This window comes from Neophocaena asiaeorientalis, unplaced genomic scaffold (genome assembly GCF_003031525.2).
Source record: "Neophocaena asiaeorientalis asiaeorientalis breed wild unplaced genomic scaffold, Neophocaena_asiaeorientalis_V1.1 scaffold430, whole genome shotgun sequence".
Classification (NCBI taxonomy): domain Eukaryota; kingdom Metazoa; phylum Chordata; class Mammalia; order Artiodactyla; family Phocoenidae; genus Neophocaena; species Neophocaena asiaeorientalis.
In genome coordinates, this window is record NW_020173691.1 from 3,720,950 (window position 1) to 3,747,247 (window position 26,298).

Here is a 26,298-nt window from a genome sequence, read left to right on the forward strand (position 1 = left end):
TCTAATCGCTTTTCCTTCTCCTTGGTAGAGAGCAGATGAGAGTAATTGGTTTGTCTTAGGCCTTTCCTATAAGTCATTTGCATGTTCAATAAGTGGGATAACGAATATATGCAAGTACTTTATACGAGGTCCTACAGTCAATAACAGATCATCCTATAGACTTTTCTGATGGACAGGGATTAAATAAGTAAATAAATCCCATCCTCTTTCCCAAAACTCTGCCTTGGAAAAGATAATAAAAAGAGGCAGATTCCATACTTCAACTTTTCTAGAATAACCCTAGGTTTGGGTACCCCTGGATGTCTGCTACAGAGGTGTGACTATCAAAGTCTGACATCTCCAGGTGAGGACTGGACACAGTGCCAATGATATAAAAATATTGTTTGTCACTGTATTTGATAGGGAATATAGGGCAAGTGAAATTCTTTGATGAGTCTCTATTAAAAGAACTCCATCTTTTTTTTTCTCATTGAGATGAAAAGAATCAGAGTGTCTTCTGACTCAGGGAAAGAAGGTACTCTAGTGTTACACATCCTAAAAACAATGGGATAAAACACTGTACCAACTGGGGCAAGGGGAGGTATATATCTATATTCACGGAAACATTTCTTGAATTCCATTTTGGGAGGGTTACCTGGCAGCACACATCAAATTTTCTATGTAAGATTACTGCCACAGCCATTTGGGTACAGAAATATAGGGGGGAAGATCAGAGTCAGGGAGACCAGGCATAGGCTTATTGCAAGAGTTCAGGTAAGAGACAGTGAGGGCCTTAAATGGGATATTGGCTTTGGAAATTCAGATGACATGGCAGATTTGAGAGCCATTTAGGAGCGATGGAGTGAGGTGGGGATAGAGAAGGAAGGGAAGGGTCACATGTTGATGGAGCTGTAAGTGTGTGGTGATGGGTAGGATATGGAAAGATATCCAAAAGCTCATGGTGGCAGGACACACATTCCTGTTCTGAGCTCACCCAGCCCTGAGACACTCTGACTTTTACTAATTTATGAACTCATATCCATGTCTAAATGTGTGATACAAAGATAGGCCCAGGAACTCAGACTCTTGAAACCAATGGAAGATATTTTCAGTCCCTTTCCAGGGAGAAGTACCAAGCATCTCAAATAAATGGTAGGGGGAGAAGCAAACTACAGCCAGTGCAGAGAATGGCACTAAGTGCCCAGCCCACACTATGCACTGGAGGTAAGAGAGATCAGAGAACTCCACATCCGCTCAAGCTTTCTTGTGGCCTTGGTTAATTAATGTGATGTTGTCTAATTTATCAAGAAGAGAGTGGATCATGTTCCCAATCTCAGACTAAACCCTGGGTAAGGGCTTTATTTTTTTTTTTAAACATTGATGCATGAGAGCTGAAAAGAGCTATCATTTAAAAGCTGCCAGCTCCTGTTCTGACTTCCTAGAAGTTGGTTCATGTTTCAAGGTCACCTGTTCTCTGGCAGATGGAAAGCCACGAGAATGAGTGCGTTAGTAAGACAAATGCAAAGCGGGTGTTGACTCAACGCTCTTCATAATAATAGAAATTCACTCTTCACCTGAATGCACGTGGTCTACTATAAAACAGTAACAACCTTAGACTTGGGAACAAGGAACCCAAATCTGGGCCCTGTGCTATATGTGGTCCCACAATCCAGCTCTGCTCTACCTGTGCTGCTCCCCATGGGGCAGTGAATCTCTAGGCAGAGTAGACGTGCCCACCTGGAGCACATCCTCCATCCTCCTTATAGACTATACTCCAGGTACTCCGATTTATACATTAGATGCAGTAGGCACAGTGCCAAGGGCCCATGATACTCTTAGGGGTCACAAGAATGTTTTAATTTCTTTTAAAATCAGAAGGAAAAATCATGAACTTTTAGGTTGAAAATATAATTTAATATAATATTTATCTCTATGCCAATGCAGATATAAGATATAATATTTTAAATTTATTTTATTGAAATATAGTTGACTTACAATCTTGTGTTAATTTCTGCTGTACAGAAAAGTCATTCAGTTATACATATATATACATTCTTTTTCATATTCTTTTCCATTATGGTTTATCACAGGATATTGAATATAGTTTTCTGTGCTATACAGGAGGACCTTGTTGTTTGTCCATTCTATACAAAGATACAATTTTTAAAATTAGTTTTTACATAGACAGGGGGCTCATAAAGGCAAGAGTGCCTAGGGTTCATTAGAGACCATTTGGCCCTGCCCCTACCTCAGGACCTCAGAACTCCATGCTCAAGTGGCCCAAGCTTACCTGCAAGGTCTGCGTACTTCTCTGTCTCTTCCTTTAAGAGCAGACTGTATCGCTGATGTGAGTGCCCCAAAGCACACCCATGACCTTGGGGCCACTCTTTACAGGATCCGTGGTTGGAGTTTGGGTGTGTGAGCTAGTGTGTCCATGCATCTGTGTGTGGGGCTGCTCGTGATACAAGGGGTTGGGTATTAAAAGGGGAGCAGATGAGGGCTGGGATAGTTCTCTGGTGCAGACTGCGTGGACAGCTGTACTTGAGTGGAGATGGGTGGTAATAGACATTACAATGTGGAAATTACCATTGATCTTTTATTATTATTAAGATTAAGAACATAACATTGTAAACTAAAACCCATTGAAGAGATGTAGGTTAAACAAAGGCTAATAATTCTTCAGTAAGTAATCTAATGATGAATTTTATCTAATAGCTGCCATTAATTTTTTCTCAGAGAAGAAATCGTCTCTGTTTAGGAAAATATCTCGAAAAGCCATTGAAGTAGAAAGGACCAATGTACTGAGGAAGGAAGCAAGACAGAAAGTTTCTGCATCCTTGATGACAGCATTGAGTCACTGGACCACTCTTGGAATCACCTTGTAGTTCAGTTTTTAAATTCTCTTACTGTTAAGATATGTTTGGTTGGACTTTTTATTTCTTGTGTGGATGAAGAATGTCACCTGCCAGATCAGTAAACAAAGGATGTTGCAGCCATAAAGCCAAGAGCCGCTGCAAGCACCCACAGCATTTCACCCTGAGGGGATTCAGGATGGAGAAAAACTGGACAATTAAGGTGCATATCAAAGGAATGATTTCAATGAGCCCAGACTCTTGCATCTTCTCATACATAGAAAAATGCTAAATTCATTAACTTGAGATGTCTGGTTTTCTTTAATTAACAGTAATCTTTTGATGTTCCTACTATGTGGTTTTTCTTGCAGAACTCCTGTATATCCTGGCTCCTCCCTTACCTCCTTGGAGCAGTTCCTCAGAGCTATCTGAGAGGCTGTCTTCTGGGCTTACGTCTTCAGTTTTGTCCTCCAAATAAAGCGTAATTCTCAACTTTTAGGTTGTGCATTTTTTTCGGTCTACACTTGATTCAAAAGAATCACATCACAGCTCCACAAACCATCCACAGGCAGTCCTGGGGAGGCCTTTAGCAATGTGATGTCATTCACAGAGAGGGGATAAGATTCCTTCTGCATCCCCTCTCCTAGCTTCATCCAACAGCAGAACAAACCCTCATCTGTCCTTCCACCATCTCTCAACAACCAGATAACACAGGCACTCTCTCCCAGAACAGCACTGGTAAAAGTATCCCTTCCTCCATTCCTCCTTCCTAAAGGTGTTATTCTTTTCCTTTAGGCACTTCCTAGGATTTGTCATTTTATATCTATTTGTTTATTTTTTTACTGTCTGTTTCACCCCACTTGACTGTAATCACCATGACAGCAATGATGCATCTTTTGTTCACCCAGGGATAACCAGTGCCTACAACACAGAGCCTGGCACATAATAGGTCCTCACTAAACATCTGCTTAGCAAAGAGTGAAAGAAAGAAGGAAGGAATGCTTTCTCCCAACATAAGGCATTATGAAATCCAGACAAGCGGACCATTATTTTAGGTCCGGAGCTCTGCTTTATTATTCTTTCCAGTACAGCATCATATTCAATCGTAACAGAGAGGGATGTCCTAAGTGCACCACTGATTATTTCATGGTCATCGAAGGGATTCACTAATCCTTCCCTCTCTTGAAAGGCAAGTCAGCTCTCTTCCAATCTCTGTTTAGACCACAGCTCTTCTCATCAGTCAACACATTGACCCATCACAGAAACATCTGGGTGAGCCACGTTAATCCTGGGACAGTGCCGATAAGTCGGCGTTAAGAGTTGAATAACACAGCATTGCTGAGGGGAGGGCGTTTTTCAGACAGGGTGAGAGTCATAAGCCTTAGCTAGGAAGCTTCAGTTTCAAGAAAAAAATACTTTTGCAGAAAAGCATTAGCTTGAGGAGACCAGCTGCTGTTCTTGCACCAGAGGAATTCCAGGAAGAACTCTTTTGCCTTCTTTCTTATTCACGCAGGGAGAAGTCAAGTTCTGCCTTAGAATGCTTAGGCTGGTGTATACTGCTCCGAGGCTCGAGTTTACTGCTCCGAGGCTCGAGTTTATCCAGTGAAGCTCGAGGCTTCTGAAGGCCTTTTAGGGAATTCACAAGAATAAACAGCATCTTAAATGTATGTTCTCAGAGGTCAAGCCTCTGACCCAAATCTGCGAATTGCAAGAGTTGCTTCACTCTAATCATTCTGCTAGTTCCCTGACTTTGCACAAACTATTTATTTCAGAGTATAAAACTTGAATAAATAATCTTTTATCGCCTGCAGTTTTGTGGTCATTTAGAAAATACAGCAGCACCCCATTTTAATTAGAACTAAGTGATAAGAATAAGCCATTTTATGGGTTTTCTAGATAATAGCAAGATTAAAAACAAAAAACCACTTTTCTGTCTGGGTGATATTTTGCAGTATTTTTTTTTTCTTTTTACTGCATTTTAGAATCCCAATAGAGGTATTTCTGGGATTTTTTTTTTCTTTACTTGTTAATGAATCATTCACTTTGAGAATCAACAGATGATTTCAGGAGCTCAGGTGTGAGTAACTGATTTAAAGTGGACCCAGTGGTTGGAGCCAATGTTTCCTCAGTGTATTTGTTCCACAAACTTTTGATGAGCACCAAATCGAAGTTCAGTTGCAGATAACAGAGACCATGGACCTAATTTCATCAGAAAGCTATTTAATACATGGAATCTGGTGCTGACACAATAGAAGGCTCTGGAAGCTAGGGATCTAGGTCAATCCCCATGCAGCTAAAGTCTGGAAACTGAGACCCCAGCTGCCACAGAAAAGCCAGGTACGTTTATGCCTGTGCTGTTGGCAAGAGCATGGCTCTACCCCCTGACCCTGTGGTTTTCAAATCTCATTTGGGTGAGTCGGCTTGGCGGAAGCTGGTTCCAGAGTAGACCAGAGCTCTAGGGGAGTCTTCAGAACAACTCTAATGTTAGCTTTCTGGCCTCCACCACCGCGTGATTTTCTGCAGGACGTGTAATCCAGTGAAGCAAGTCAAATGTGTAGTAGCCAGGGGACCTTCCTACCCTGCTACAGATACAAAATGAATAAGCACTAGTTCCTGTCTTCAAGGAGCACACCGTCTAGGAAACAGACAGACCCATGAACTCAGAAGTATACTTCAGTGTTGCCAGTGCAGTATTAGGGGCAGGTATTAACAGGGCCACTGTTGGTCCATATTTTGCATTTGGGTTTTGATTATAAATTTGAAAATGAAAGGTAATGTGCTTAACTTTAAAGGGAAAAATACTCTATTATGAACGTGAGCCCCTAAAACAGCCCAGAGGATTAAGGGAAGACTAAAAGTGATGGCTCCTTTAATTCCCGTTTTCCCAAGGAGACCCTCAGATTCCCTGTGTGGTCCCCCGCTCACCCTTCAGGAGGACCCAGTAACTTCATCTCCACTTACTCAAAGGAGCAGAAAGAGTTACCTGGCTGCAGTTAGTCATCAGGCCCCTGGCAGGGAAGACTGGCACACAGAAAGCCGGAGGCTGGATTTACTGTCAGCCTTTTGACTCACAAAGCACCCCCCTACCTCCTCCCGCCCCCAGTCTGAACCCAGGGTCCTGTTCAAAGATGTTTCCTCTTCTCTTTGACTTACCTTCTGAATTCATTTAGGAAGAATGTACCAAGATCCTTTGAATCCTACAGGAATGTTGAACTCAGTGAAAAGAGATGTGGTTAAGAAAGCAAATAATATGCCGAAAGATGTTCATTGCAAGTGGCTCAGGACATCAAAGAGATTGATAAATCTGCATTTCAAAAAGCTGGCAGGGGGTAACATTTCAGCTTACCTCATATCCACCCCTCATATCCATCCTGCTTCTAAACTGGCTATTCACTGACAATGGTGTTTCTTCCTTCCCATCAGGACAGAATACTAATATAGCTGGCCCCAGGAACGAGACGTCTGGAAATGGTATTGTCTTCTTAAATCAAAGCAGCTCAATGAAATTTGTCTCCCTTTATGAACAATGGAACACAGTCAGTAACATGGGGTGAGCATCCACTATATTTCAGGCACTGTACTTAAGCATTTTACACGTATTATCTCACTTAATCCTCATAGCATTGCTGAGACAGATAATACTATTAGCTTTACTTTATGGTTCAGGAAAACAAGGGATAGAGAGGGTTAAGAAAATTGCCCCAATTATAAGTGTTGGAGCAAGGATTTGAACTCTACTGATCATTTTGGGCACTACGGTATGTTGCCTTTTTAATTAAAAATCAAATTGGTTGGGGAGGGAGAGATATATAGGACTCCTTAGTGACATTAATTTTCTAGGACAAGCAAGAGAGGGGAAATGCTTTAATAATCCATGAAAGTTTAGCTTCCACGGACAACTATGTATTGGTTGGGAATTGTTACAAAGGGAATGCCAAGGAAGAAATAAGAATAAATGACAGAGGCAAGGTATTGAGTGACAGCATATCAGTGGTAGAGACACAACTGGCATCATCATTAAATCTCAAGGTTTGAAGGAATCATGCAGAAGGTCTGTTACAGCAGATGACCTCAGACAAAGGGCCACTCAGAAGCTGCTCCAACATCAGCGTGGGGTACATTCTACTTCCAGAGATGCTCAACTCCATTTTCACATAACTCTTTGACTGAAAAACTCATTGATGTTTATCCAAAATCCACGTCCCTGTAGCATCTGTAGCATTCATCCAGTCATTGTTGTTAGTTCTACCCTCTGATAGCACATAAAACAAATCCAACCTCTTTTGTACCATTCAGGGCTTCAGCCATTCAAAGCACCTCCCTCCCCCAGTTCTGTCAATCAACCTTCATAGGACATGACATGGTTTGAGACGTTCACCATTCTGGTCTCTTTCCTTTATGCACATTTCAGTTCCAGTACCACTCTGGGGAAGGAATGTCATTAGGTAAGATTGAATAAGACACGTTTACGTTCTTTAAGGCTCCCTTAAAGAAAACTGTGTAAAATTAACTATTGTCAAAGTCCCCTTAAAAACCAATATCAAAGCATGGACCCTTAAAAGGTTTTAGAGTGGAATTATGACTTCCACTGGTTGGATACTACATGTCATTTAACGAGACCTAAGTTTACGTTAGTATTTTGAGTCATATTGAGTTAACTAAGCCTCTAAACCTTTTTCACACCAACGGCTACTAAGCCACAAACCAAAGGACAATCACTAGAAAGGCATGGAATGGGAAGGAATGTGGGTTTTCGAGGCCTTCACACCCATTTACCAGCTTATGCTAATATTACCTATTCATTCATTATTAACTTGTTCATCCAACAAGCATTTACTGAATGCTTAAACCTGCTCAATTACGCATAACATACTTGGGTGGGCTGAGTATGGAAGAATTATGAGACATTACTCCCTGCCTTCAAGAAACTCATAATCCATCTAGGGAGGGAAAAAAATATCTACGTAACAAGGTAAGTTCTCAAAGCATCACATAATGGAAAAGCACAGAATTGAGGCAGAAACCCTGATTTCTACACAGAATGTCGACTGAAGCCGGTCACGTAACCTCCCCAACCTCAGTTTTCTCATCTAAGTAAGAAGATAATTGGATTTTTCAGGTCGCTTCTAGTTCTAAGTACAAACTTCTTGAGGGCAGAGATTATACTTTATGTGTAAGGGAATTTTCTATTAAACTGTGCAGGGTTAATCTGTAACGTCACTCAATATACATCTGTTGGATGGCTCAAGAGTTCAAGTTAAATATGTGTAGGGGGTCTCTACCACACCTTGGCTTCAGCTTGGGGTACAAAAGCACCCTGAGGCAATCCCAGGATAAGCATAAGAGTTCTTACTCCAAGCATCACTGGGTGCAATGGTCCGTAGATTTACAGGTACAGCCTTCATGTTCAGGGCTAGAGATAACATATATACTCTTACGTGCTGTTTTGAGGGGGTGCAATCCAAAGTACAAACCAGGTGTACATACATTGCCTCTGTTTTTCCTCAAGATTCCTGTCCTATCTCTTTTTAGGTTTTTCTACCTCTAAAAAGCCCATTTTGTTCTTTTTTTCTTTCCAAAGTAGTTGGTGGCTCCAAATAAAAAGCTGATGGGAACCGCTACAGGACCTTTAACCACACTATGATTATGACATGTATTGTTATTTGTGCTCATGTCCAAAATCCTTTTTGGATTGTAAGCTCCTCAAGGTCAGGGACTGTGTTTTAGAAGTTTCAGTGGAAAACACAGGAGTTTTTTGGCAAAGAGTGGGTCCTCTCACTCTGGTGGGGTGGTGAAAGGCTGATTTCCTACAACACTTTTAATGATGAGATATGCTGTTGCAGAAAATAAAAAAAACTGTTGTAAGTGACCGTTAAAATGGCTACTTGAAATTTACAAAGTCTTGGTTTTGAAAACAACTTAGACCTTGGGAGTTGTGTTTCCCTGGCAAAACTTGACTCCCACTAGTATCCATTTGAGACCAAGAAATAAAAGCTCATGAAATTTTGGAAACACTTATGCAAATGGCATTTTGATGAGTAAACTGTAAGTAGATCAGGAACACATGTATTAAATCTTCCACAGAGTACCCATTGGCTTAAAGAGCAAAGGTCCAGTGTTGTTGACATCATGGAGTTTGGGTTTTGCTGAGCTCCCTATCTTTGGAAAAATCAGTTTAAGACTGTCATCAGATGTATGCAGCTGTGGGTTTTACTCAGATTTGCTTTATGGTTTTATGGGTTTCAAAGTGATGCCAAAAGTCTTCTGACAGTCATGGCAAGATGAAGATCTGGAAATTTTTGAAAGCATGTTCTCAGGCAGACTCATCATGGTCACAGCCTTTTATAGCTGGTACCTGCCTAAGGGCCAAAGTTATAAGGAAACTAATTTGGGATTTTGTGTTTAGAGACAGTCCTGAGTCACGAACTTTGCAGGAATATCTTAAATGGAAATTTCGGCCATCTCTGGTTTTTCTACACATTCACACTACAATTAAAATGGAAAATAAAACTCTCAAAAACGTCTGAGCTCATGAATACAAGTAGCAATTGTAATGCTGTTTGCAGCTCAGAAAAGAAATGATCACGAAAAATGAAGCAGAGCTTGGTGGTTGACGAGCATCTGCCGTAACCATCACTCTTATGTCGCAAGGTTAACAGTGACAACCAGGTTCACTGACATCCTCTGCAGGGAGATTGGGGGAATGAAGAAAACGTTGGGCAACTTCCAACTTTCATCTTCTTAAGTTGCAGAGCAACTTGGGTGAAAATAGTGCATTTCACATTTCAGAAAGCAATGTTCAGTTCACAGGATAACTGCATCTACAATATTCGTTGTATTAAGTCTCTGCATATAAAATTCAAAAGCTCACACACAACCTGACATTTTCAGAAGAGGTGACCACTGAATTCCTGTTTATGTTATCTCTAGATCTACTTTTTTTTTTGCAATCTTTCAGATCTGAGTGTACCTGACATTTATAAAGGAAGAAAAACTTTTCCGAGTTCAGGATCTTTACACTACAAGTGATAGATACAAAAGCTATTAAATAACATATAAGAATCAGCTTTGGCAACATTAATGAAGAAGATTTTTATTAACAAGACAAAGAATATCAAGAAATCTATAGGACCAAGTGGGAAACCTTAAGGAACTTGAGAATGTTTTAACACTTATTTGCATAAAGCTAATGATTATTTAAAATAGGATGCATATTATGAGAATGGGATTAGGAGGTGGTTGAGTGAAGTGATCTGATTTACATTTTTGGTCATTTCGAGACATATTACCTTGGGCAAGGTAATTAACCCCTCTAAGACTTATTTCTTCTTTTGTAAAATAAGGACAGGAAAGAACCTACTTGATGGAGTTGCTGTGATAATTGAGATAAAATATGAAGGGTTGCAGTGATATTGGCTCTTGCTGCTTTTCATCTAGATAATTCTGTTGCTACTACTGCAACAATGGCAACAACTACTGAGAAGAAACTCTATGACTAAAGCAAAAACCAAGTCACGCTTATTTGTTTCTTTTTTTCCTGACTATGAACGTTCTCTAATGTGAGTAGTAACTTTGCAAGGGACAGAACTGAAAGCTGATTGTTTACTAGGAGCACAAAGTGAGAGGAACCATTTCTGTTTTTTATGGTTAGCATTTTTTTAGCAAGAAAGTATTTTTATTATTTTATTTTATTTTACGGTACGTGGGCCTCTCACTGTTGAGGTCTCTCCTGTTGCGGAGCACAGGCTCCGGATGCGCAGGCTCAGCGGCCATGGCTCACGGGCCCAGCCGCTCCGCGGCATGTGGGATCCTCCTGGACCGGGGCACGAACCCGTGTCCCCTGCATCGGCAGGTGGACTCTCAACCACTGAGCCACCAGGGAAGCCCTATTTTATTTTTTAATTCAACTTTTATTTTATACTGGAGTATGGTTGATTTACAATGTTGTGTTAGTTTCAGGTATACAGTAAAATGATTCAATTATACATATACGTATATCCATTCTTTTTCAGATATTTAAAAAAATACTAATAACATAAATTGTTAGATGCCAAAACCCTTTTTAAAATTTCCCTCTTAGGACAGATCCACCAGGTTGTTCGGCCAGAAGCATAGATGTATGTGGATGGACATCATTGTGTTTCAGCCTTTGTCTCAGCTTCTCTACAAACAAGCCAAAATTACCTGGGGCTCAAACAAAAAAGTATAAGCCCTCACTTGGAAGATACGGTGGTCAGTTATGTTAAGCTCATTTCTCCATACTGAGCCCTGAAAGCTCCTTGTGAAGTTTCTACTGAACTAGGTAAGCCATTTTTAGTTGTTCTTTTTTTAAAAATCTCTTTAAATTTTTTATTTTATATTGGAGTATAGTTGATTAACAATGTTGTGTTAGTTTCAAATGTACAGCAAAGTGATTCAGTTACTGTTCTTTAAAGTGACCGATCAGTGGGAAGAACAATGCTTTTGTAATGAATGTGGATCTCAGGAGTTACAGAATTCTCCTGAAATGGTAAGAGTTTTCTTTAATTGTCTCAGAAGCTTTTCTTCTTTGTGGGCTGCCTGAATATAGGCAAGAAATAACATGGCTGAGGCGTAATGACATACTTAGACAGGAGATGGCGTCTTTGCATGAAGGATCAATGGTAGAGGAACCAACTCTAGGAAAATAAGTACATCCTTATCCGCAGAGGTACAGATTTTACACGCACTCCCTGTAGGTGGGCCCTACACTGAAGACTTTATGTATACTCCCTCCCTGAATCCTACAAACAACTTGAAGAGGGAGGTGCAATGATTATTGTCCCCATTTTACATGTGAGGTGATTGAGGATGAACAAATTTAGGTGACTTAAGTCTAGCAAGGGAGACAGACATTTTCAAATAATCACCCAGAAGAATAGGATTCTAAACTGTATTAACTTAACAGCTAGAGCCAGTAAAGCATAGAGGTGAAGAATCAGGACTCTGGCATTTCCCTGCTTGTTTTTGAATCCTAGCTCTGCCACTTATCATCTGTGAACTTGGGTTAAGTCACTTAAACAGTCTGTGCCTCAGTTTTCTCATCTATAAAATGGGATAATACTGGCAACAGTTGTGTGGATTAAATGAGCTAATATTTTAAGTGCTTAGAAGAATGCCTGACCTATAATAAGCCCTCAAACTATGTTAGCTGTATTTTTATTCTTATGCAGAAGAAAACAAAGGCAGAGAGGTCAAGTAGCTTTGCCAAGGTCACATTATTCATGGGGGGAAATGAAGGCTGGAATCCATCCACATCAGATTCCAAGACCTGTTCTCTTTAGTCATGGTCTTCCCTAAACATCAGCCCTAACCAAAGGGAGAGAAGGTCCTTCTGGACAAAGCAGGAAGTAGGGGCCAGGATAAGATGAAGAAGCAATGCAGGCAGAGCTCCACTCTTCTTGTTGTGGTTTCTGTTGCTATGAATGGAGGGACTGATGACGTCAGTACATGAATGTCTCCTGGACATGAAGGGAAGATGTCCTTCTCTGACCACCCCTCCATTGTCCCACTCCTGGTGTGTCCATATAAAACAGTGTGTCCATAGGGCACAAAATGCACCCAATTCACCATGATTGTGAGCACTTGATTTGACAGACAGAGGGCTAATGTGGTATGGTCTTCGGTCCTCCAACTAGAGTTCACCAAAGTCTCAAATATTGACTGACTACTTTCTTGACCAAATTTAGATGACCTTAAGCCACTGGAAATTTATTTCAGAAAGTTTTATGTCAGAACCTCGTATATTCAATTTTTCTTTCAGAGTACTGTGATAGTCACTCTAAATTCTCAATGCTAAGTTTATAGTTTCTTAAATGAGATGAGTAATTAAGCAAAAATTATCTGAAATGAAATTCTTTTACATGAGTCTGTCTTTGCTCCTGAATTTTAAGAAATGAAATTTTCCTTCATGTAATTTCTTCCAATAAGTCTGGTGCTTTATGTAGTGATCCTAATTATTTTCAGTATAAGTATAATAGACTTTTACATACTTTAGCTTAGAGTATATTAGCTTTAGGATAGCATTTATTAGGATAGTACTTTCTTCTACTTAAAAGTTTTTAAACTATCTGAGGGGCAGAGGAGAAGGAAGAGGTGGGAGAGAGAGAGAGAGAGAAAGAGAGAATTTCTATTTTCCATTGCCCCAACTTTATTTTCCTCCACTTACTGAGTATGGTGTCTCAGTGATGCCTTTTAAACTCTCTGAGGTTTGGATTTTCATCTGTAACTTTCTTTGATATCTTTTCAGGGTGATTGTGAGGCTCCAGTTAAATAATATCTAAAAAAAAAATTTCTTCATAAAGGCTATGTAACTGTATAAAGAATTACAATTACTATTGTGTGCCTAGAAAGTGAGTATATACATACAATGGAATGAAGTCGTCTAGTTGGACAATTAACATTCAATCTTAGTCTTTGGAGAATGACATAAAGCTTTAATGTGATAGGTTATAACATCTTTGTATATCCCAATAAGACATTCATTTATGTATTTGATATTTGCCTGTGTTCAAACCAATGCTCAAAACACAGGACCTACCACAGCAAAATGATATACCACCATGCTCTTCAAGCTTACAAGGAAAACATGGACATATGGAACCATTACATCAAAAGTTGAACATCAAAAATGCCATGAGGGGAGGGTGTGGATATCTGGGGAGGGGATGAGGGCCAGCAAAGTCCTTCCAGTTGGTAAGAGCAGAATATAGAAATGTCCAGCCATGCTTTGTGAAGAAGGAGGGTTTGCCTGCAAGCTGATGGTCATGGTAAGGTGTGTGGGTGTTGGAGCTGAAGAGTGAAAAGAGGGTGTGATGAGTAGAGAACAGCGTTCCAGGAGAAATAAACTCTGTGAGCCAAGACATGAAGGTGGGAACATTTTACATTGTTCTCTCTCAAAGTACAGTCTGGGGGTTTCCTGATTTGTGAACTGATGAACAATTTGCATGTTCCTTTATAGGTTCTTGTGGGAAAGAGGGATGATGTGCAAGCTCATAGATTTTCATTTTTATGACTAAGAGCAAATTATTACTGACTGAATAAGTGAATGACTAAAGATGACTAATACTTGGTGTATATACACCAAAATTTGTAAGTTACTAGAATTTCCCTAGGGCTCTAGCTCTGTCCTAAGGAGTCTGAGTGCCAGGAACACATTTCCACTGTCTTTGTAGACACCCAGTTCTCCAGAAGTAAAATAATTATTTGTACATCTTAGGTGTTGTCTTAAATTGATTACAGTTTTCAGTATTTGCTCTTTATTATGAATTCTTTTTAGATTTATTCATTTTTTGACTCTTATATAGAATTGCTGGGCTTTTACCATTTTGATAACTCAAGTTTTTTCTTTATGTCTAATCACTAACTTCTTTTCTTCCGGACAAAGGGAATAGGTGATATAGATGGAGCTATGTGTGCTTGTCTTGATGTAATATATCGCTCCCATCCTGTGTATAGCAATCGTTTTACCACTTTGTCCTGCTGCCTTTGGGTGAATCTTGTTATCATTCAGGAAGGAAGTTGATGTGAAGGTAAAATACAAAGTTTCTGATTCTGTAGACCAGGAGCTGGCTAATTATGACCCATACGTCAAATCCAATCTGCTGTATGCTTTTGTAAATAGATTTTTATTGGTACACAGTCATGCCCATTCATTTATATTTGATCTAAGACTTTTTTTGCACTACAATAGCAGAGTTAAGTAGTTGCACCAAAGTCCCAGAAATCTTAAAATTTTACTCTTTATCCCTTTACAGAAAACATGGGCATTTCTAAGAGGTCAATCAGAACAGGTTCACTGTGAGTAGTAACTCACTGAGTGATTCCTTCAAAACTCAGAGTGAACTGACCACTTTAGGAAAGACTATTTTATATATTCTTCTTTCATCCTTAGGGGGCACAATTAAACCTTTGTTGGTGAAAGAGCAGTACACAAATACACATGATTACTTGATGAATATTAGTAAAATGTACCAGTATAAAATCGGCAATCATTTTGATTTTTCAAGGGCTTCCCATTCTTTCTAAATTTCTCCTTTATTTACTTTGTCTTGAGTCATCCTCTAAATCTAACCCATCCTGAAATTCTCCCTGCCTTTCTTCTGCCATCCCTCTCCTCTACTTATTCCACATCATTTTCTGTTTTGTCATGCATACACTCATGACAAATAATACTCATATGTCTTCTAGTACAATACGTTCTCTAGATGTTTTCTAACGGCCTTGAGGATGAATCTTTGCCGTTAGGGCCCAAGACTGGATTTTAGTCACAGGATAATATGTAATCAATATAAGTCTGGCATAAGCATTGTTTACTTTCAATAGCAAAAATATCTTAAATGCAACAACCTTGTGAAATAGCTACCTAAGATTTCAGGACGTCGTGTGGCTTCCTCAAATACTTGTAAACGGTAGAACTGCCAGTGAGTGGAGCTGACACCATGCTTTCCCCAGGATTCTTAGGTAAGGTGCTCAATGTATTCACACATGTTCTAATTTTCTTAGAGTGATATCACTGACTTTAACCCTGAAAAACACTATAGGCCACTGGATTGAATAGCTGAAAATCCATTTTGTATTCATGCCATTTAACTCTGACAAATCTGTAGCTGGATTGACTAGATGATCCAAATAGTTCAAAAATTGGGCTTAATTCTTTATGTTAAAATTATTATTAAAAGGTTACACTCTTTGGGGCTTCCCTGGTGGCGCAGTGGTTGAGAGTCCGCCTGCCGATGCAGGGTACACGGGTTCGTGCCCCGGTCCGGATGATCCCACATGCCGCGGAGCGGCTGGGCCCGTGAGCCATGGCCACTGACATCAAAAATTGTGAAATATTTCAGATCATATTAGGATGTATTTCTGGTTTATTGGCCATGTCAAATGGCTAAGCAAATTGTTTACTTCTCAGTTGAATTTTATTCAAAAATCCAAATTTCACAACCAGTCCAGATTTCCCAAGGGGTGTTTGTTTAAAGTGGATTCCATTTAGAAATATTTGATGTATTTCTAAATTAAAAGGACTAACCTGCAAGAATCAAAATTTCAGAATAGATTTAGATTACTCTGGTTTTTGAGAAAGCATGCTACATCTACTTAGATGAAATCCCACATTACAATTAATTCCCGAAGCTTAGAAACCCAGAATTTACTCTAAAGGGTTTTTTGCAGTTAGAAAAAAAAAAAAAAGATGCCACAGTAAGGAAAAGTACATGGTTCTAATTACTGTGCTTTTTTTTTTTCTTTTCTGAGATGTGTTTTTCCATAATATTTCTTTTTCAGGTGGTCAGCAATTTTATTAACAATTGGCAAACCTACTCATACAAAGGCAACATTACCAAATTATAAAACAAGTCATTGGAGAAGAAAAATTAGGCTATGGGTAGGCTACTCATGGGATTTGCAAAATCATCAACCTTTGAACTGCTCTGAACTAAACTATAGATTACAGTTTTAAGGGGAGTGGGTGGGTGATTTCTACTTTCTAAGAATGGCTTCCAACTCCAGCTTAGGAGCACATTGAAATCAAGAATATCCTTGATTTTGTAATACAACTATTGTCTTTGCTCAGAATTATGAAAAGTGAAGGATGCAATCAAAATAGAGTGTAAAATTATTAGAGTAAATGTTTAAATGATAACCTGGGCTCACACTAGTTGGCAAATCCTTTATCTGGTGAAATTAAATCTTGGATACTGTAATTCTGAATTTTCTGAATTTTACAAGACATTTCTGAAGCCTTTGGGGTAAGTTCACAGCTCAGCTTCTTTTTTCATGAGATCTTTGCCCCAAGTCTCCCTGCTCAGATCTATGATCCTCTCCCTGATGGAAATGACCCCTTGTGAACTCTGTCCAACTACTGTAGATGATAAAGGATGAGGAAGTGAAGACAGTGGGTCCCTTTGCTAAGCAAGGGAAACAGGCCCTATGGTTCTGGTACCAGCTTCGAGCCTATTAGGTAAGGCTCATGGGGACTTGGCATAGCAATTAAGAGCCTTAAGTACCACTTTTTAGATTTGGGGAAGTTAGTTGTACGCATATTTATTTCCAGAGTCTCCCTAATTGTACAACTGAGGCAAGACACTGGACGTCATTTGCCTATATGTCCCTTCATCTGCCATCAATTGGTAGTACCTATGCAGAAGGAGGAATTCCATAGCCACAGCATAAACAGACCACTGTCCAGCTTCAGATGGGAAACATCCATAACACCCTCTTGGTTCAGCTAATAATGTATAAGATAATGAAGCAGAAACTAAAGCATGCTTTTGTGTGTGTGTGTGTGTGCGTGTGCGTGCGTGAGTGTGTGTGTGTGTGTGTGTGTGTGTGTTTGGGATGGGGACTCAGAAACCCAAAGAGGAATAAAAGCATGGACCAACTCTGGTCTCCTAAGAGCACAGGCCAAGTCATGAGTATTCCGTTCTCCCAATAATCGAGAAGAGGAGATATCGAGGCAGGAACACTCGCTGAGTGATGAATGCCTGGCTGTGGTGTGGCTGGCTACTCAAGATAGCTACTCTCTGCTCTTCCTCTTAAGTTCTGAGAACTAACTCCCAATCTCTGGGGCAGGGATTCCAAGGAGGAAGAGGCATGGCTGGAGATTTTGTTGGGAAGTAGATGGATTTTCTGCCAATCTTAAGATCTTCAGACAATTGGAAAATAGTTTGGTAGCTTCTTACAAAACTAAACCTACTCTCACCAGATGACTGAGCAACTGCACTCCTTGGTATTTACCCAAATGAGCTGAAAACTTAGGTCTATACAAAAACCTGCACCTGGATATTCATAGAAGCTTTATTCATAATGGCTCAAACTTGGAAGCAAACAAGATGTCCTTGGGTAGATGAATGGATAAAGTATAGTGCATCCAGACAGTGGAATATTATTAAGCACTAAAAAGAAATGAGCTACCAAGCCATGAAAAGACATGGAGGAAACTTAAGTGTATATGACGAAGTGAAAGAAAATCTGAAAAGTCTACAGACTGTATAATTCCAACTACCTTCTGGAAAAGACAAAACTATGGAGACAGTAAAAGGGAAAAGAATAGCTACATGTATATGTATAACTGAATCACTTTGCTGTACACCTGAAACTAACACAATATTGTTAATCAGCTATACTCCAATATAAAATAAAAATTCAAAAAAGGATCAGTGGATCAGAGTGGGGAGAGAGGCGTGAATTGGTGGCTCACAGAAGATTTTTAAGGCAGTGAAACTATTCTGTATAATAGTATAGTGGTGGACACACGTCATTATACATTTGCCAAAATCCATAGACTTCACAGCACCAAGAGTGAACCCTACTGTAAAGTACAGACTTTGATTATCATGGGGCAGCATAGGGTCACTAATTATAACAAAATTACCACTCTGATTTGGGATGTTGATTGTGGGGAGGCAGTGCATATGTGGGGTAAGGGCTACATGGGATATTTCTGTACCTCCCTGCTCAACTTTTTAGTGAACTTAAACTGCTCTTAAAAATACAGCTTAGGGCTTCCCTGGTGGCGCAGTGGTTGAGAGTCCGCCTGCCGATGCAGGAGACACGGGTTCGTGCCCCAGTCCGGGAAGATCCCACATGCCGCGGAGCGGCTGGGCCCGTGAGCCATGGCCGCTGAGCCTGCGCGTCCGGAGCCTGTGCTCCACAACGGGAGAGGCCACGACAGTGAGACACCCGCGTACCGCAGAAAAAAAAAAAAAATACAGCTTATTCTGTGAGAAAGTGAGAGAGTGGCATGGACATATATACACTACCAAACGTAAAATAGATAGCTAGTGGGAAGCAGCCGCATAGCACAGGGATATCACCTCGGCGCTTTGTGACCACCTAGAGGGGTGGGATAGGGAGGGTGGGAGGGAGACACAAGAGGGAAGAGATATGGGAACATATGTATATGTGTAACTGATTCACTTTGTTCTAAAGCAGAAACTAACACACCATTGTAAAGCAATTATACTCCAATAAAGATGTAAAAAAAAATAATAAAAGTATAAAAAAAATACAGCTTATTTTTTAAAAATTCTCAGTCTTTAAGCAAAAGCTGAGCCAGAGCCAGTGGGATGGGCTGGAACCAGTGCTGGGAGGGATGGGGAGGTTTGGGTTCTCATAGGGCCTAGAGAGCCTGAGGCCCAAACTGATATTTGGTCAAGACTAGGAGTTTTGAGTGTGGGGAAATGTCCTCCTTTCTCTTACATGTGAGAGAGGGAGTTCCCCAACTCTGGATAAAAACCTAGGTCCATCTTCTCAGTGGGAGAGATTGGAATGAGAAGTGCTTACTCTCGGCTGAAGCAGATTTATAAACAGAGAATATAGCAGGATCACTGTTTTGGAGATTTTAATTTGTGGCTTGCTCCTGTTGCTTTCTTTTATGATTCCCAGGAGGTAGCCAGGCATTCTGGATTCTCATTCTCCAAGAATTTGTGCCAGGGAGAGTGCAGGAGCTGATGAAGACAGGGTTCTATTTGTTTTGTCAGTTGCAATTACTTAATGAAACCTGTTAAGTGTCCTGGGTAGGAGGGAAGTTAGGGGAGAGCATCCAAGAGACAGTGGCAAGTGGGGATTCCTGATACTGGAAAGGGGAAAAGGTCATGGCACCTTTGGTAATCTGTGGTACTCCATGGCAAATCCTGGGTGCAAGGCAAGACCCCAAAAGGATGACCCTATGGCAAGCCTTGGAAGACTGCACTTTGGTACACAACTGCATGGCAGAGATCCCTTGTTCCCAATGTGGGACTGAGGCAACAGAGCTACCAGCATGAACAGTCCAGGCAGGACTGGACCAAGAGCTCGCATTAGCGGTGACCCCCGGTGTTTAAAACTGTAGAAACTGGTGTTTAAAACTCTAGAACCTGGTGTTTAAAACTCTAGAACCTTTGTCAGACCCAATAATAGGTGAGATTGAATTGATTCAGAATCAGCTTTACATTAATTTAGAGAAAATAAATACATCATTGAGAGCACATTAGAGATTTTGTTTGCAAATTCTTACCCCAAACATCTGCCCATACCATGGACAACCTTTTAAGAAATGTGACACAAGGCAGTTCGTTAAAACTGCAGTCTTCAGGGCTTCCCTGGTGGCGCAGTGGTTGAGAGTCCGCCTGCCGATGCAGGGGACATGGGTTCGTGTCCCGGTCCGGGAAGATCCCACCTGCCGCGGAGCAGCTGGGCCCGTGAGCCATGGCCGCTGAGCCTGCACGTCCGGAGCCTGTGCTCCGCAACGGGAGAGGCCACAACAGTGAGAGGCCCGCGTACCACACACACACAAAAAAAACCAAAAACAAACTGCAGTCTTCAAACACCTCCTTTTAGAAAGGTGGTCTTTGCTACATGCAAATAACTAATAGACCCATTTCCTTAGCTTGTCCAAGAAAAGGAACACCAAGGACTGGGTCTTCATAGCTTGCAATTAAGAAAAACTGTTAGCAACTTTAATGTGAAGCTTTTTTTTCAAGCTTCTATTTTTCCCATAAACGTTTCAAAATGTTAGGGTACTTGGTTCAACCCCAAAATGATGATATTAATAGTCACTGTGGTTATACTACTAGGGCCAGTGTCTCATGAAACACAAACAGAAAAGACACATCTTCCATGTAGAAGAATCTCTAATAATTTATGTGACTACATTGTCCTTAAAGAGGGGAAACATAATTCCCACCCTTTAAGCGTGTACTGTGCGTAGTGACTTCCTTCCAAACAATATAGTTTGGAAAGGGGAAAGAGAGTACGTTGACAGTGGAGAAACTTGACAAGAACTACCTCAGCCAGGCAAACTAGGTTAATATTAATAATAGTGACAAATCATGTTGATGGACCTACCCTTGGAATGATGTGCTGAAAATAGCACTTTACCTCTGTCGTCTTCCTCCTAAAAATGCATAACCTCAGTGGAATCATGGGAAAAACATCAGACAAATCCCAATTGGGGACATTCTATCAAATACCTGATCAGTACTCCTCAAAGCTGTCAAGGTCAACAAAAACAAGAAAAGATTGAGAAGCTGTCATAGCCAAGAGGAGCCTAAGGAGACATGATGACTAATTTAATATGGTGTCCTGAGTGTATCATAGAACAGAAAAAGAACATTAGGTAAAAACTAAAGAAATCTGAATAAAGCATAAACATCAGTTAATGATAATTCATCACATTGGTTCATTAGCTGTGACAATGTACCATACCAATGTAAGATGTTTATAACAGGGGAAACTGGTATGAGATATATGGGATCCTTCTGTCCTATTTTCTCAACTTCTCTGTAAATCTAAACTATTCCCAGAAAAAGTTTAATTTTAAAAAAAGAGCAGAATGAATCAGAGACAATTTCACCAGTCCAAATGGTTTCACCTAATAGTGCACAAAAGTCCTAAAAGTTTTGAGAAGAATATTCAGATTATTCATTTCTATAGATAAATTAATACAGTTTCTTTAGGTCAGAAAGCTCCAGCCCACCAGAATGGAATTTTGTAGTGGGTAAGGATTTTATGCATTCTATATTTTATTTTTGATAGCACCATATAAAATTAGATTTAGAAACTACCTTTGAATGGTTCTATTTGACACTTCTTATTTTACAGAAATGCAACTTTTTTTCTTATCAGCCTATCCTTATAAGAATACAAGGCTATACAGCTGGTAAACTGCAGAATTAAAACTAAAGTCAGGGACTTCCCTGATGGAGCAGTGGTTAAGAATCTGCCTGCCAATGCAGGGGTCATGGGTTCGATCCCTTGTCCGGGAAGATACCACATGCCGTGGAGCAAGTAAGCCCACGCACCACAACTACTGAGCCAGTGCTCTAGAGCCCGCGAGCCACAACTGTGGAGCCCACGTGCCACAACTACTGAAGCCCACGCACCTAGAGCCTGTGCTCCGCAACAAGAGAAGCCACTGCATTGAGAAGGCTGTGCCCCACAACGAAGTGTAGCCTCCACTTGCCACAACTAGAGAAACCCCACGAGCAGCAACGAAGACCCAATTCAGCCAAAAAAAAAAAAAAAAACTAAAGTCAGGCCAGTCCTCTTCCATCATATCATGGTATCTACTTTCAAGGTATTGTTATGGTAATTTGGTAATTCCTTAAATATCTTTATGTCACAGGAAGATTCCAGTCTATGCTTAATTTTACTAAAGTCTTTGAAGTAATAAAAATCCAAATATTTTCATCGTTAGTTTCTTCCTCTTCTTTTTCCCTTTAACTTTCTACTATTCTTTGAGAGGGAAATACCTGTGTATAGTGACAATTTCAACTAACACCAAAAGGTTTATCATGAAAACCTGCAGCCCCTGGTTATAATTTCTTACCTCTCTGTTCCATCTGCTGAAAAGAACTCACTTTAGACTCTTAGCTGCCTGTTCCTTCTAGCAGTTGTTTCCATACTTTGAAATAATAGGTTCTATTTCTTGACTTAAATATCATGTATAGATATTTCATTAAGATAGGTAGAGATTTAACTCGTATCACTGACACCACTTTTTCTCTTCTACTCTTTCAATCTCTATAGCACAAATTTTAATCAATTCAGCAGTGAGTGCCATTGTGGTTTGAATTGTGTCCCCCTCCAAAGGATATGTGGAAATCCTAACCTAACTTGAGAAGGTGACTTTATTTAGAGATAAGGTATTTGCAGATGTAATCAAGTTCAGATGAAGTCATGAGGGCAAGCCTAATCCAAAAATACTGGTGTCCTTACAAGAGGAGAACATCATGTGAAGATAGAGACATACAAGGGGAAGGCCATGTGACCACAGAAGCAGAGATTGGATGCATGCAGCTGTAAGCCAAGGAAGGCCAAGAATTACTGGCCACCACCAAAAGCCAGGAAGAGGAAAGGAAGTGTTTTACTCAGAGTTTCAAAGAAAACATGGCCCTGCCTGACACCTTGAGGTCTAGCCTCTGGAACTGTGAGATAACAAGTTTCTGTTGTTTTAAGTCACCCAGTTTATGGTACTTTGTCATGGCAGCCCTAAGACACTAATGTGAGTGCTCGGCTTTTTTTCTTATACCGGTTGACGTAAGATTTTCACATACACAATTTTTATATGCATCCTTTTCAGGATATTCCACTGGACCATCTATTTCCTCAAGTCCTCTCACTCTTCATGTAGACCTCTCTTCTAGAAGCTTCTGCCCCCTTGCTTCAGTCTGCATATTTTGCTCTCTAAATCTGCTTCACAATCCTCACCCTAGGTTTCTCCACTTTTTGGATTGAAATCACTGTTTCTTGGATTCTGTATCTTCCTTTATTTTTGTTTTTCTCCCTTGTTTTGCTGGCTCATGTCTTCCAGTAATTTCCTAATAAAAAGTAATGGGAGGTAAAAGTATTTTGAAGGTATTTAGCATTGGTGTTGCTGGTGAGAAGACTGTTAGTGTTTGATCAATTTTTATGCTTTTGCTTTTAAAATGTTCCCATGATTCCTGGCATACTGAACTGGTATGATGTTCTGCTTCCGTGTTTTTCTTCATTCATGTGTTGGATACTTCAAGTACCCAGTCTGTCTGGAGATGAATGTCCCTTAATTCTGGGTCCCACTGGTTTCTTTCACTGCTAATATTCCTGTGGGTAGCTCGCTTGTCTGCAGTAACCTCACTGCCTCGCACAGAACCTTCCATATACTCACTGTTCAATTAAATCATTGAATGAAGGAAGGAATGAAGGAAGGATGATAATGGCTTTTGAATTGGTCCTTCAGATATCTCTATAAGTTAAAAGAAAAATTTACTTCCACGAAAAGGGAAGAGGGTTGACTTACTGGTCACCTTCATCTAAAATGGGTAGCATTATCTCATATTACAGTTGAAGGAACTAGGGCTCAGGGTATTCAAAATGGTGAAACTGGAGCTTGAGTCCTCTTATTATTATCTGTTCATTTATTTAACAAATATTGTCAAGGCTTCATGCTGTGCCAGTTGTGTGCCAAGGCTGTTTTAAGTCCCAAACTTATGCCTTTTCCTCCATTTCTATTGTCTCCAAACAGTGCAAGCAATGAGAAATTTTATAGCCTTATAGCATGGGCACCCAGGAAGAGATAAAAAATACAATTGAACATTTGCATTTATTGAAAAACTAAGGAGTAACTGTAGAGCTGTAACCAAGCAGGACCCTATGGGGCCTTCCTGGGACATATCCCTCCCTCATATCCTCTGCTTTAGCTCTTCTCTGAAAAACCTGGATAATAGTATTTGATGCACATTCCCTGAGTTGTTTTATAGACGTGAAAACCCCTACCAAATGGAAGAAGTTAACTACTTGATGACCATGAACACATAGCCCCCAGGCCTATGGTAGCCTAAGGATTGGTAATGTTAACCCCTGTGACCTCACCATCAATGGATAAGAGAACAGTGTACGAGCTGAGCTGATCACACACCCTTGGATGCCCCTCCCTCACCTTGCCTTTAAAAATGCTTTGCTGGGCTTCCCTGGTGGCGCAGTGGTTGAGAGTCCTCCTGCCGATGCAGGGGACACGGGTTCGTGCCCCGGTCCGGGAGGATCCCACATGCCGCAGAGTGGCTGGGCCCGTGAGCCATGGCCGCTGAGCCTGTGCGTCCGGAGCCTGTGCTCCGCAACGGGAGAGGCCACAACAGTGAGAGGCCCGCGTACCGCAAAAAAAAAAAAAAAAAAAAAAAATGCTTTGCTGAAACCCTTGGGAGCAGGTGCATTGAGCACAAGCTACCTGTTCTCCTTGTATTGGCTCCTTTATAGTAAACGCTGAACTTTCCTTCACCACAACGTGATGTCAGTAGATTGGCTTTGCTGTGTGCCAGTGAGTGGATCCAAATTTGGTTCGGGAGCAGAACTGAAATGCAATGATGATGGGAGAAATAGAGATGGTTGATGGAGAAGTCTGACCATTCTAGTTGTGATCTTCCCCAAAACCTGCTACACCCATCCTTCCTTCTCTGAGGTACTCAGCAGTGGCTGGGGGTGTATTAAAGATGCTAAGAAGTATTAGGAAATAAAAATTGTATCAATGGTATTTAAGTCTATGTTTCCCAAGTGTATCTGCTCACAGAACTCACTATCTTATTTACAGATTGCAATCTATAGTACACAGTAGGCACTTTGGAAAGTATTCTTTCACCAAGGAGTTCCCTAATGCAGTTAGAGTGCAAGCTTGTGAGAGAAGGAACAGTTTCCAGGGCCTAACACAGTGCCCTGTGGGCTATCAGAGCTCAGTAAATGATGAATGAATGAATGAAGGTAAGAATTGTGAACAGCTGGGCAGGGCTAACAGCTATAAGTGGGTTTTGTTTTTGTTGCTTTGTTTGCTTATTTTAAAGGGTAGGAAGATCTCACAGAGCCCTTAAAAGGACAATTAGGTGACTGCTTACTTTGCCTAGCACCAGTACTCAGAATGAGATTAAATACTCCTTTGTTTAGTAACTTGTCTCTCAGGCCTCTGAGGTGATTTCAGTTACCGAAATAAATAGGGGCTTCTTTTTCCTTACCAAAAGATATTATGGGTTATCTAATTCTGAAAACACTGATTTTAAAAGAAGCTATCCCAAATGGATCAAGTTTGGAAGGTGTTTTTTTTTATCTGGCACATGGCGCAGTGGCAGTCAGCAAGCCCTTATAAAAGAAGATGAAGATCCTTATCTGGATGGAATTTAATTAAAATAAACAAGAAGATGGCTACTATTTTAGGATAATTTCCTTTCAAGAAGGAAGATGATATGAAATCCTTACAGATTCCAATGTATTAAGGCATATTCCACATCACATTATTATTCCCAAGGGTAGTTTTTTCTTCCCCCAAACTTCAATTTGTTTTTGTCAAGTAATTTTTCTTCAACACATGAGTTCCATTAGCAGATTCAGTTACATCCTGCCCAGTATATCTGTCTAGTTAATTTTGACAACACCAAGAGCTGGAACTCTAAGCAACGATTCCAAAAATAGTTTCTTTGAAAACAAAGATGCAATCACAATTAGATTGGATTGAAAAGTTCCCTGGATAATGTCTTATGACGTTCCTTTCAAAAAAACAAACATAATAAGCCAACTCATGATACGAGAGGTCTCAAGAAAAAACCCACAAAAATGCATTTATCTCTTTTTTTGTACTTAATGTAAATTCTTAGCATAGAGACTTCATTTGAGTCTGTCTTTACTGTGCATCTTGCCTGTCTCGGTTAACATTGGACTTAAATGCAGATTCCTAAAGGACACTTTTCTCATTTCATGTCACCATACGAGTGATAAGTAATAGCACTCTTTGAGATAGGACCTTCCAATTAGAGAAGGTTCTGTATAAATGTGAGAAAGGATATGGATTCTTTGTGGTAATCTTAAAGACACTTTGAGGCACCCTCTTTTCATGCCCTCGGAGCAAATAATAGTAGAGACTTACACATTTATGGAGTTTTCACTATGTGTCAGGTATTGTGCCATGCATTCAATTGGAGTATATTACTTAGTTTTGATTATAATCCTGTGAGAT